At 37.0% G+C, this 14266-nt stretch overlaps 1 protein-coding gene across 2 annotated transcripts in view; it reads left to right on the top strand.

The window, feature by feature from the left end:
- Positions 1 to 14266, top strand: part of BAIAP3 (BAI1 associated protein 3) — a 2552914-nt gene that overhangs the window by 841288 nt on the left and 1697360 nt on the right. The window lies entirely within an intron of this gene.

Below are 14266 nucleotides of genomic sequence, written 5' to 3'. Positions count from 1 at the left end.
AGGCAGTGTAGTATATAGCATGTAGGTCCTGCTACTGAAAGACAGCTCATCAGACGCTTCTGTTTCAGTATTCTAATCATGCAACTCCTGCAGATGCATGTCATTCATGCCCTCCACCTGTCTAACGAACAAGTGCGCAAAGCACAGGATTTAGTACACTTACTCTTAGCAGATCAGAAAAGAAAGAATAAATATGTTAGTGAATAAACTAAAACAGCTCTGGGGACTTCATCTGAACAATTAGAATAAAAAGAATGCATTTAAAAATGTAATTGTTATTAATTTAAATTACAGCAAAACAGTATAAAACATGCAGTTTTGTATATCCTTTTTGGGACTATAGAAGGCTATCTTTCAAAGAGATGTACTTTTATAGACTTTATATATATATTTATATATATTTGTCATTCCTTGCCACTCTTACTAGCACTATGTGATGCAGATATCTCCCTGAGTTAGTAACTGTTAAAAAAAAAACTGCTGACCAGAAAAGATAAGCACTGCAGATAGCAGAATGACCATTGTTTCAGCAGTATTAAGCACAGTCAGTTTTTACTTTAATTGCATTGATAGCATGCCTTCACTGACCATGGCCTCAGTTTCAGAAGCACACCCTAAAAAACATCCATAGATTTGTATATGTAGTTACATATTTATATCCAGTGTCATGACACAGATAAGTAACTGAGCAAAAACACCCACCTAACTCTCAGTACAAGTTAATAGTAATTATCTTCACTCATTTATGGGACTGGAAATGTATCTTCACCTTCTCTTTATCTTTAGAATTTATTTTTACCTTACCCACATTATTAAGCATTTATCTCTCTAGCTCTTAACTCAGCCTATTCAAAAGTGCTTTTCTTCACCTCAGTTCAACTGTAGCTTGATGCATAGATTGGAAACAAAATGCAGATGTACTTCATCACATTCATATACAAAAAAACTCTCTATATATTAAAGTAAAATTGCTAATATAAATCCAGGAAACAGAGTTTGTTTTTTATTACTCTAACAACCTTAGTTAAATTCAGTAGTGCTATTCAATGTCTAAAGTCTCAGAATGTACTTAAATGTGTACAAACCCTATAACAAATTCAGGAGTAAAAGTTTGTGGAATGGAGATCATTCTACAAACTTATTTGTCAAATATTAGTCAGGTGTTCCTAATCTTGATGGTCTTTTTATACTATGATATCCTATTTTTGTTATCTGTGGCCTTCTGGACATGATGGAAGACATGCTTTTTTCTGGCTATTGAGGCATAGCTATCTGCATAGCTACATTTTTGGCTGTTTTAGCCAATCTTTTTTTTCTCAAATGTTTGTTTAGCCGGTTTGCTCAATCTTCTGTGTTATCAGTGGCATGTGTCATTTATTACCATTATCTATTCCTAATTAGATGTTTTTCTGGAGAAAAATGTTATACTATAAACTGATTGCAGTGCAATACAACTGGAAATACACCGCCCGGTACTCTGACAAAGTAATTCACTTAAACTGCCCACCTCATAAATTAAAATATATTAGCATGAAAACATACACACCACAAAAAGAATCTATGGTCTCCATAATGATTAGTGTCTTTTCAAAAACAAAGCCACAGGAGAGGAACTCATTTGATGTATGTATAAAAATGCACTAACAACAGCTTGGCCATCAGCAGGGAAAAAAAAAGAACAAAAGAACAATATAGTAAACATGAGCCACAAAAGCCAAACAAAACATCTCCAAATAAGGAAAGAACAGACCCACCCCTTCACTCAAAAGAATGCTAAATGGAGAAAGAAATAAAAACACAGACTTATAAAAATGCCTACTATATGATATGAAAAAAAAGCCACCCATCTCCAGACCAGTGATATAATAACAATACCTACAAAAACCCTGGTGTAAATGCATATATCAACCATATAAAATGCATACTTCACAGCATTAAATAAGCATCCTACATTCAATAAACTAGTGCCAGAGCCACAAATTATTTTAGAATGATTTTGAATAAAAAATAAGTTACACATATGTACCACAACCCATTGTAGCAGCCTCATGTACAACTCACACACAAGTACACGCACACACTTAGATCGTGTTTCACAATAACGGATGCTTATCACTGTGCTTTCCAATACAAAAGCAACTAGTGTTGCATATGTACCACAACACGAGATACAAAACCTGACAGCAACACAACTAAAATCAATATTCAGTCTATTAACATATTGAAACAATATGCTACTTGTCATAACAAAGAAAAATCTTTATATATGCACTACAAGGTTAACTATTTGCTTGTCCCAAATTCATAAAAGAGACTTACTCAAAAAATAAGTATGTCTAATTTATTAACCCTTAACACCCCAAAATAGAATAAAGCAAAAGAAATAAGTGCTAGATATGGTATTCAGGGATTAGAGATCATTGATAGCTTGTCCTGCTTATGGATATATATATTAATAACTGTAATTTATGCCTTTATCAGTAATAGGATATCTCATATAACACCTCGTGCATTACAAGATGCCAATGTTATTCAACCCTTGTAACCCACTAATTAACTGTAAGCATGCATATATATGCATGTATGAATGTGTATTTATCATAAAGCCGAAACCTTAAAATCCCAAAACCCCAGAAGTGCGAATTTCAAAATTGCGAATCCTACACTAACCATACACCACACGCATACACATACACACACCTTCCCCCACACAAAAACCTACACTACATAGAAGCAGCGGGGCACACCCCCCTACTTAAATATACTAACTCCAAGGTCGCACTACACAGACAAACACATCAAAACACCACCATACAAGCCACATTCCTGTTGCGCACACACATCACAGTAACAAAACACACTGACAAACACTAACGCCCCTAACTAAAACCCTTACAAATGAATACTTACCTGAACTCCCAGCTATCCATTCACAAACCGCAACACCAGAAGCACTACTTCAACATCTCCGGACTTAGGGATTTTGAAATTTGCACTTCTGGGGTTTCAGAATTTTGAGCTTTCGGCTTTATAATCTCGGGACTCTGAAATTAGATATTTCGGAATTTCGGAATTATAGAGTGGTACAGGATACATACAAAGGTAGTGTGACAGCGGTGAGGTCTGTGGTGGGAGTGACGGATGCGTTTAAGGTGGAGGTGGGATTACATCAAGGATCAGCTCTGAGCCCTTTCTTATTTGCAATGGTGATGGATAGGTTGACAGACAAGATCAGACAGGAGTCCCTGTGGACTATGATGTTTGCAGATGACATTGTGATCTGTAGTTAGAGCAGAAAACAGGTGGAGGAGACCCTGGAAAGATGGAGATATGTTCTAGAGAGAAGAGGAATGAAGGTCAGCAGGACTAAGACAGAATATATGTGTGTGAATGAGAGGGAGGATAGAGGAATGGTGAGGATGCAAGGAGTAGAGGTGGCGAAGGTGGATGAGTTTAAATACTTGGGATCAGTAGTTCAGAGTAATGGTGAGTGTGGAAGAAAGGTGAAGAAGAGAGTACAGGCAGGATGGAGTGGGTGGAGAAGAGTGTCAGGAGTGATTTGTGACATACGAGTACCAGTAAGAATGAAAGGGAAGGTCAACAAGAGGGTAGTGAGATCAGCTATGTTATATGGGTTGGAGACAGTGGCATTGACAAAAAGGCAGGAGTTAGAGCTGGATGTGGCAGAGTTAAAGATGTTAAGATTTGCACTGGGTGTGATGAGGGTGGACAGGATTAGGAATAAGTATTTTAGAGGGTCAGCCCAGGTTGGAAGGTTTGGAGACAAAGCCAGAGAGGCAAGATTATGTTGGTTTGGACATGTGCTGAGGAGGGATGCTGAGTATATTGGGAAAAAGATGCTAAGGATGAAGCTACCAGATAGCAGGCAAAGAGGGAGGCTTAAGATAAGGTTTATGGATGTGGTGAGAGAGGACATGCAGGTGGTTGGTGTAACAGAGCAAGATGCAGAGGACAGGAAGAAATGGAAACAGATGATCCACTGTGGCGACCCCTAATGGGAACAGCTGAAAGAAGATGATAGATATATATATATATATATATATATATATATATATATATATACACACACACATATACGTCATACATATGTCAAATTCAGATAGTGAAGGTCCCATCCCTCTTGAGAGGAAAAGCAAATTTAATCCTCCTCTTAACCAGTCCCTTAATATATATATATATATATATATATATATATATATATATATATATATATATATATACACACACACACACACACACACACACACACACACACACGCACACACGCACACACACACACATAGTTTTAGATATAGATGTATATGGCTGTAGTGCTAAAGATTAAATACACCCTATGTCAACATACAAAATGTTGACAAAAAACATCAGAAAAGCTGATACTGACACACCACTATGCATGCTTCAAGAAACAGTCTGCATGCAAAATTTAAAATAAAAATAAAAAAAAATCCTTTTTTGCAAATGGGCAACCCACATTCATAGCTAATTATATATACTAGCTCCCAAACTGTGCAAACATAAGGTAAGGACATAATGTCCCATCCTGGGAAATTTGCAGTCTTGGACATCTGTCAACCAGCTTATTAGTGGATCATAAATGGTCAGCTAAACAGCTGTTGACCAAACACACACTCAAGCTTTAGCAGAAACCCATATATATATATATATATATATATATATATATATATATATATATATATATATATATATATATATATATATATATATATATATATATATATATTTATGTGTGTGTGTTTGTGTCTATACAGTATTGGTTCATAGGTACATACAAGGTATTGATCTGTGAGAATCTTAAGAAGCCTTGCCTTACATTCTCATGATAGCTTTTGACCCTTATATTTTGCATGCAAATAACCCAGAGGCAGGCAGAACAAGGATATGCTGCAATATTTACTGGTTGCCTCTATCCATGAGGGGCAGAGGTGCTATACTGGGGATAAATTTGTGGTTTCCCATCCATTCATCCAAATTACATTGAAAAAGAGTAAGATAATAACTTTGTTTTATTTGAAGATGGAAGATGGTTTCATACAAGAAGTATTCTCTGTGATACATGCCTGTCTGAAGTAGATCGTGGTCAAATGGGGTCCTAGGCAGGCTAATAGAGCATGCCCCCCACAGCCATTCCAATGTCCCATTACTTGTCTACTTGTCTCTCTCTCTATGGCCAACTACCATAAACAATGCTCAAAACTTTCAGTGTGCACAATATTTTTTCTTTAGTTTTTAAATGATTACACAGATGTGGATTTAATTTTAAATGTATAATTCATGTATTCTTTTTGATCAAGTTATTACCAGTAGGCTAGTAGCCTCATTTCAGGGGAGACCCAAGGTGGGTCAGTGCATTGGAGAACCTCCTGTACACTTTTCAATAAGTATCATCGGGATCTTTTACATTCACTTGAGCTACCACACAGGGGTGCAGCACCCTTTTTATGCTGCCCTGTAGTGTCAGCAATCTACCTGGTGTGGGAATAGAACCACATCCTTCTGCACCAAAGGCAAGTGTGCTACCTGTTGCAGCATTAACACTACTTTTAAATGTTAAAGCACAATTACTGATGGCCATTTGTTGAACAAGACAAGAGTTGCAAATTGAAAACAGACTTCACTCAGTAACATAACACCTACATGGTATGGAATGTCACACCTCGAGAAGTCTACACACATTTTGCATTGCAGAGCATTTTCTGAAAAACAAAGTTAAAAAGCATAACATAAACAAATTTAAATATTTTGTGAACAATAATTGCCATTAAAACTGTACAAATAGCAATGTTGTGAGTAAGAAGTATTATTTGCAGTGATAATTGTGAGTGTATAGTCTTTTCCGCAAATACTGTAATATAGTATAATTCACACAAACTCCAAACGATATTTTTTGCAAATTTTCATAGCTTGAAAACTGTACAGCTTAGACATTTTTTTAACCAGAAATCAAGTGACAAGAATTCCTCTATAAGCATGTTTATTGAGGTATTTACAGAAATCTAAAAGCATGCGCTTAATTGTATAATTAGCAAAACAAATAATACTGCATATCTCTCAATTTGTGCAACTTACTGTGTAAAGACAGTTTTGTTCAACAATATCACCTAAAGTTTTTAAAGTTATGCAACAGTTCATTAAGTCAACACAGTTTTTGATGTATTAAGTACATATGGAAATGTTGCTTATTTTTATAATTACTAGCAATATTTCCAGAACAGTGTGATATAAACCAGCATTGACCATGAACTGTCCTGTCTCCCACATTGGTGTTTTACACCATACACCTCAATAACATGTAAGTCTCTCTGTTATTTAGATATAAATAATATATGGTAAACAAAGATTAATTTCTCTACTGCAGGAGATCCTAGACTAACAGTCTTAGTATCATTTTATTAATAACCCATTGCCCTTTCTAATACTGCCTGTTATTAGCTGCTAAGGAGGTAGGGGTGTGAACTTGAAGTATACTAAAAGGTGTTTTATGCCTTAGTGAGTTAACATGGGCAACAGTAAACTTCTCTTTCCTTGATGCACACATTCATTGAAAATATACTTGGCCAGTTGCTGAAAAAGTATACCTTGGTACCTAGACTGTTTTCAAACCAGGAGCCCCCAGCATGCATTTTAGGACCACATATGAATGAATGTGTTCTTTTATTCACCTTCCTGATCTATTTAAGTTTATTTTTTGTTTAATACAGCAAGAGTTCTTGTTTAAAACATTTGTTAGAGTGAATTTTAAATCTGTACTTTTAAACATTTTTTTCAGTTAACAGTGAAACATAATGTATAAACCAATAATGACAAAAGTACCCATTTTAGAACATTTCAACCAACTCTGAGTGACAATGACTGACTAACAGCAGTTCTCAATGATTTACTAAAAGATCTAGCAGATGCTATAGAAGATTAAGGCTCCTTTCTCCTGTAGTTAAGGTAAGGGTTTGAGCCTAAACAAGTGAGTTAATTAAACTGCCCTCCATAATGAGGATATTACATGTACACATAAACTGTTGCCATTCGGGGTTAATTCCATGTTCATGCTTGCCAAGAGTAGTAGTGGGTTTGAGTAACTCTGGCTCCATTAATTCACTTATCACACATGTAGTTTCTTGAAGTAAATACATAATAAAAGAACAAAAATGAAAGCAGAGTACGGGATAGTGCAATAAAAAACCCAAATAAGAAAAATAAAAGTACTGAACCTACAAGGCTAGAAAAACATAATTTATTATAAAAAAGAAAAACAGGTAAGTGCTTTCACGACAGCAAGGTTGCTTCATCAGACAAACTTACAAAGCAAATGCATCAGTAAATACTCATTGAAAAGTCACCTACAGCGATGTAAATACTTCCAGATGTTATCATTATTTGTTGAGCAATGCAATTCAGCACATTTTGACTCTTTTTTTATAGGTTCATAGGTAAGTACTAGGCTATCTGCCCAAGGGCATTTATAAGCCTAGCCAGAATGTGTTGGCTTTCGCCACCCCCTTAGATTAGTTCCCTGTGCCTCTGTCCAGCAGCGTCATTAGTTCCCTGCACCACTGTCCAGTTGAGCCATTAGTTCCCTGCGCCACTGTCCAGCAGAACTAGTGCAGTGATCCCCAGGGTAAATTTTCTGTTTCCCATCCACCCATCAAGGTTTCTCTTGAAGAGTGTTAGTGAAGGGCTCTGCCTGATGTATATTGGAATCCTGTTCCAAAGCATGGGGAGTCCCTGCTTTATATAGTGACTGTTTAGGACTGATAACATGCATTTATTCTTGTGTCATTTAGAGGTTAATTACAGCTAATGAGACAGAACAAATGGTGGCCAATGAAATGTTTTACTTACAGAGATATTTCTTGTCATAAGTAGGCAAATTTGTTTTTTTACTAGACTCCCTTGTTACTTTTGTACAAGCCAATTATCTAAGGTATTGTAATATCATTCTATAGCCAAAGAACTAAAATGACAAGCTGATATGCATGCCATGTCAGCAGGATGATGCCCTTGATGTTAGTTGGTGAGCAGATGTACTTTATAAAATGCTGTCAATAGTTTATTTCCTTTTTAAAATAAATTAGAGTTGTTCATATAGCAGACTGTTAAAATAACTACAGTTCCTCATGACAAGCTTTAATATGTATACCCATATCCTAAGTGGATATTCTCCTTCCCTTGCATTGGTGGGTCATTTATACGTGAAAAATGTTTCTCTCTTCAGTGCTTTTTAGTTTGGCTTGTAAAAGGTTGCCTACTTATAACAAGAAAACTGCAGAAATAAATCTGCATTCTACATGCATGCATATACTTAATTTGTTTTAATATTATTTTCTTACTGGAGGTTATGGAGTTTCTTAATGTTGTTTAAGGAGCCCATTTCAGGTTCATTCTCTGGCTTGTTTTTGCCATAAAGCCTTCTCTTGTTAGTGGAAAGGATTCTGAGACATGTAAGCTGCTTTAAATGTGGTTCATTTCACATTATTGCTTTATGGACCTGTTTGTTACTTGCAGTACTAGATGTTAATTGACATATTTCAATGTCCTTTGTGGTCCAAGTAAGTTGTGTAATTGATAGCTGTAAGATATTATAGGTTTGATTGAAAGCGATCAATGGAGGTTACTGTAAGCTGAACTCTCCCTTCTGCAGTGACCTCTGAATTGTATAAAGTAGGTGGTGTATGCATATGATAGGGTCCACAATTTATGGAGTTCTCTAAGAGCTAGCTTAGAGAAGATGAGATATTAAAAATCCACCTTATCATGGGAAATGGCTATCCTCCATATTACTACAAACACTCTTCCAAAAATTTAAAAAACATTCTCATCACTATCTGCGCTCTTATCAAATTTTATATTACAAAAAACTGGACTACTAAATCCCCAACTTCTTGGGAAGACTTTTGAAACTTAGCTATTAAATATGTATCCTCCCATCTTCTTCTTCTTCTTTCGGCTTTTCCCGGTTAGGGGTCACCACAGTGGATCACCGTCCGCTCATGACTGGCAGTGGAGTTTTACAGTGTCGAGTTGCCAGCCCGGAGCCCAACCTTCCACAGAAGGCACACACATGCACACACTCACACCTAGGGCCAATTTAGTGTGTCCAATCCACCTACAGCATGTCTTTGGGATGTGGGAGGAAACCGGAGCACCCAGAGGAAACCCACACAACCACAGGGAGGACATGCAGACTCCACACAGAAGGCACCCCAGCCGAGGATTGAACCGGAGAACCTCTTACTGTGAGGTGGCAACACTAACCGCTGCACCACCATGGCCACCCAAATATGTATCCTCCCATAAACTAGTTTATTCAGTCTCCAATCATAAGTAATATTTCTACAAATACTATGAATACTTGCTTGACATAATTCTTAAAAGTTAAAAACACTTTCCATGTTAAACTGTTAATTAGGCTATGCTCTGAGACTCCAATCTGACTTAACCTTTTCCTCTCATTTACATCACTTAAATTTCTCTGCCTCAGCTCAGAGTTATTGTATAATTTTATACAGTGGCCATTCATCTTTGAAGAAACCCAAATGTTGGCTTAAAATGCTGGCTCAGTTGTTAAGGTTTGTACCTCACTGTTCTAGGGTCTGGTGGTTCAGTGCTGACCTATAGTCACTATTATGTGGAGGTAGTATGTCTGCCCATGTCTCCTTGGCTGTTTTACAAGTATCCTGTTTTCTTTCTACATCTCCAGAGCAAATTGGTTAATTGGCTAGTCTGAACTGCTAAGGTCTTGGCTGAAGAGACTTCACCAAGGGCCGGTTCAGTTAATTAGTTTGTAAATAAATAAATTTAAATGATAAGTGCCTGCCTAAAGTTTACATAGCACATATACCACATTAATTGTATTAGTATCTTAAAACCATATTAATAAAGATCCAAAGCAGCTTCAAATGTCAACAATGCTTCTTTAAAGACAGTAGCATTGTCACATTGTCTGAACAACCAGTGTCACAGTAATTCCAATAATTACAGTGCTTAAGCCTCCCCCTGCCAGGTGTAGAGCAAAGGTAGAATATCAGTAGAAAAGATGAAGGGGGAGATGCAAGACAGGCCTTATGTAAATCTGTTTCTCCAGTTATCAGCAATGTTCACTGCAGGTGGTATGTGTACAGCACTTTTGACAACTCAGTAGACGAATGGCTGGAACATGCCAGAATCATTGAATACTCGGATATCTGGCTATCAGTGTGATGTACAGATCCCATGCAGTGATTTGGTATTTCATTTGTATCTGTAGTTTACTGTAATAACTGACTTTGGCATCTAGGTTGACTGGTCTCTCTCTCTCTTTTCCTGATTTTGAGCTTGTTATAGAGGGAGGGAGAGTATAAATCAGATATCAAGAAACTAGTGAGGAAGATCCTGTGATATTAGATAGCACTGACTACATCTATGCCAGAAGCAAACATACAGAAGAAAATAATAATAGCATTTCAAAGCTGCAGTGTGCATGACTTTATTTCCTTTGAATTTAATGTACCAGGTTTTGTTCTGCTGTTTCTTAATCAGAGGTCAGACTGTTTCTGTGCATTGACAAGTTTTTTTTAAGTATTTTGTGAAACTGTAGAGCCTTGTTTTGATTAGCTGTGTTAAACACAGAAGTTGCCTTTAGTAGGAAGTTCCCAGTCAACGGTCAAATGACTAAAGCAGGGATTGCATTTCATTTTAAGGAATGATATGTGACTTTTTTGCTATTTAATGGAACTTTCTACAGCCACTGTAGCCCAGTTTTCAGATTAAAGAAAGAACAGACAAGCTATTCTAAAACCAAATATTAGTCAGGAGTGAATATTCACTAAAGCGTCTTCGTACCTTCGTTGAAGGTTGTGCATCAGAGCTGGCAACCCGGCACGTAAAAATCTACTGCCAATCATTAGCGGACCGGAGTTCCGCTGTGGTGACCCCTAACCGGGAAAGCTGAAAGACACAACAACAACCATTACAGTCGTACTAGATTTTACTTACTTGTTTATACTTTGAAAGAGCAGAAGATGGAATGTATCACCTGATTCTCACTGATAACCTGCTTTAATGCTTTGCTAAATTATATTTACTCAGTGCAGCTAAATACCAATATCTATTTTTTTCTGTGGCACCTACATTTTGACTTCAGATGCTGGATATTTTTTTGACATAGATTTTGTTATAATAAAAGCAAAAAATAATGCTAAAATGAAGAGCGATAGTAAATTCTGTAGCGGCTATCAGTTGAGCTCAGAGTTATTTATAGCTTTGATAGATCATACATTTTTTGAGCAAACTGGTATCTTTTTATTCTTACATGTAGGACTTAATGGATTTAGAAATGTCCATGTTTTCAGAGCATGACATGGTTCAATGTTTGATTAATGCAGTCATATATCCCCATGACCTATATTTTCAAATCTTGTTTCTATTAATGATTATTTGCAATCATGTATGCAGTACAATCATTGCTTTAATTAACTTCTCACAGATTTAATTTAATGTATTATGTTATCTGTGTTCTGGTTTGTGAAAAAGTATGACACGATTGCTCTACTTTTCTGACAAATACATCAGATAAGCTAAAGGACACGTAACTTCAAACAGTTTTATTTAATGATCTCTGATGATGTTTGACGTAATATGTTGCAAGTCAGAGTTTACAGAACTTTTGAATCATTGCTAACTCAGACACCTCTTTGCTGGCCAATGAACTATGCCTGTAACGTATGTTTTGTGTCACATGCAGTTGTTCTGTTTTAGCTATATCCTACTTTTCCTTCAAGTGTCCCGCAAGGTTTTATGTTCAGACCTCTGCACTTCTCTGCATTTACAGTTAATAATGCAAGTTGAATCTTTTATACTGAAATTAGTATCATGTCAGTGATGATCTCAACACCTTTAGTACTGTGACTTTCAGAGTACAGAAGATGACGGTAAAACAACAATACCCTCTTAATCAGTGCAGGAAAGAACTGATGTATGATAGTTCTAGACAAGTGCTATAAATCTGTGTAAATCTCCTGCCTTTTTTGTAACAAATAACTATACCATCTCTGATTCTTGCTTTTTAAAGTACCATAGATCCAGTTGCCAGACCCATCACATGCACCTGACCTGAGTTGTATATAACAAATATTACACAGCTTTCCACTCATAAATGTGGACTTGGCTACCATGCTTCCAATCACTTAGCAAAGAGGAAAGATCCTCAAAAAATTAAGGTACAGGCCTGCCCCCCATTAAGTGTGGCCTGTATATAAGGGGATCTTATCATTCTTACATTCAAATAGCAGGTTCTTTGACAGCACATGTACCTATTGGCATCAAGTGTATTTATTTACTTATGTACTGACTAGCTTGCTTACATTAGTTAACCAGTTAAGTTAACTGGTCACAGAAACATTTTCATCCATAACCCAAACCTCCTTGCAGTAGACAAACAATTAGAGGTAGTATTTTAATGATCACGCACATATATTATAATATGTAACATATCAAATATAATAGGTATTAGAATATGTAAATGCAATATATAGCAAAACAACTGATTCTGACAGAGAATCTAATGCATATAGAAGCAACTGAAATTTTCCGGAATTGAATGAGAAATATTTATAGTAAAATTCATAAAAAATTCTCGGCCTGGCCCCATGGTGTAAAAGAAGGGACACTTCGATTAGAGGCACTGATGTTGGAAACGGTTGTCAGGGAGGATGGCAATGAACAGCTGCTTTCAGCTCTCTCTTCCCAGGGAGGGTTAGGGTAGGTATGGCTTGCCAGTTTGGTGACACCTATTGGTAGCACTAGGTGTTACATCTACAGGTATTAGCTGTTGAGCACACTCTGCAAAGTAATGCAACACACAGCAGATGCCATAAATTGTCATATGTGACCACATGCATTCTTCCTGAGTGAAAAGTGATATGTGTAGTGTAGTGGAACTGCCGAGGGGCTTGCTGCACAAGACAGACTGGGTAAGCCATTCCACTCAACCTGAAAGCTGGCCACTCCCTACCATGAAGGGATAAATGTGCTCATTAGTCTCCTATAGCAGAAACATTTAGGTCATAAGACTCTTATTTTACTGAAGGATACCGGACCCTAGCCCTGATTGGAACAAGTAGGTTCAGTGAGGTACAGGTAGAACAGACTCAGTGTACATAGGAGATTGGGAGGGGGAAATTCATCAACTTTTCTAATAAAACAAATAAAGGCAGCAGATTCCAATAAAATAATAATGTTGTATCTTTCAGCTTTTCCCGGTTAGGGGTCACCAAAGCGGAACTCCGGTCCGCTAATGATTGGCAGTAGATTTTTGCGTACCGAGTTGCCAGCCCTGACACACAACCTTCAATGAAGGTACGCCCATTCACGCATGTCTCCACACAGAAGACGCTTTAGCTGAGAATCGAACAAGACAACATCTTACTGTGACGTGACAATGCTATCACAGCACCACCACCGCAGTTCCAATAAAATAATAATAATACAATAAAAACAATAAAGGCAGCAAGAAGTGAGTTTTTCAGAGAATGTAATACACCTGTGTGAGTAAATGTGTTCATAAGTCAGCAGTCCTTCAGAGGATTAAGAGTAACTTTTATGTACAAAGTAAGTGGTAAAAGGTTTGCAGAAGTAAGAGAAAATATTAGGGCCAAAGTTAAAGGTGCACAAGACCTTGGAGGAGCTGTGGTTAAAACACTTACACTGGGAGCAGGAAATGAAGTGTGACTGAAGTGAGTCTCTAAAGAGCTGAAGACTAGTAATATTGTAAATAATAAGGTGGTCCAGAGTTTCAGACAAGAGCAAGCTTAGAAAAAGACCTTTCAGTAGTAGAGAGAAAGAGGAGCTGTATTTGTGCGATGACCTAGCCTTTGAGAAATGATATTGAGAGTTACTGCAAGAAAGAAGTTGGCAGAAGTCTAAATTAAATAATAAAAACATAGCAGATTTGAAGAGGAGGGCTGCATATTCAGTAATGAGCAAAGACGTAGAAGAAGAGAGGCATAGAGAGTGACAGGCCATTAATGAACCCATTGACTTTGTTTTGGGACTTTTGTAAGGCAATGGCATTTTACAAGTTGAACTGGAAAGCAAGAGGGAAGGAGTATTCAGGGATGGGCAGAAGAAGGGATTTAGCTATTAAAAAATCTGGCATCAGAGGTTAAGCTGACTAGAATTAGCACTTTAGAGGTAGTGGTTTCAGCATAATGGAGACATTACAGAGAATAAAGAAGCACACCAAGGTATTCAT

This window comes from Protopterus annectens, chromosome 12.part0 (assembly GCF_019279795.1).
Source record: "Protopterus annectens isolate FY-2018-M chromosome 12.part0, PAN1.0, whole genome shotgun sequence".
Taxonomy (NCBI): Eukaryota; Metazoa; Chordata; order Ceratodontiformes; family Protopteridae; genus Protopterus; species Protopterus annectens.
Note: the sequence above shows the minus strand (reverse complement) of the source record. Positions and strands in the feature narration are given on the sequence as shown.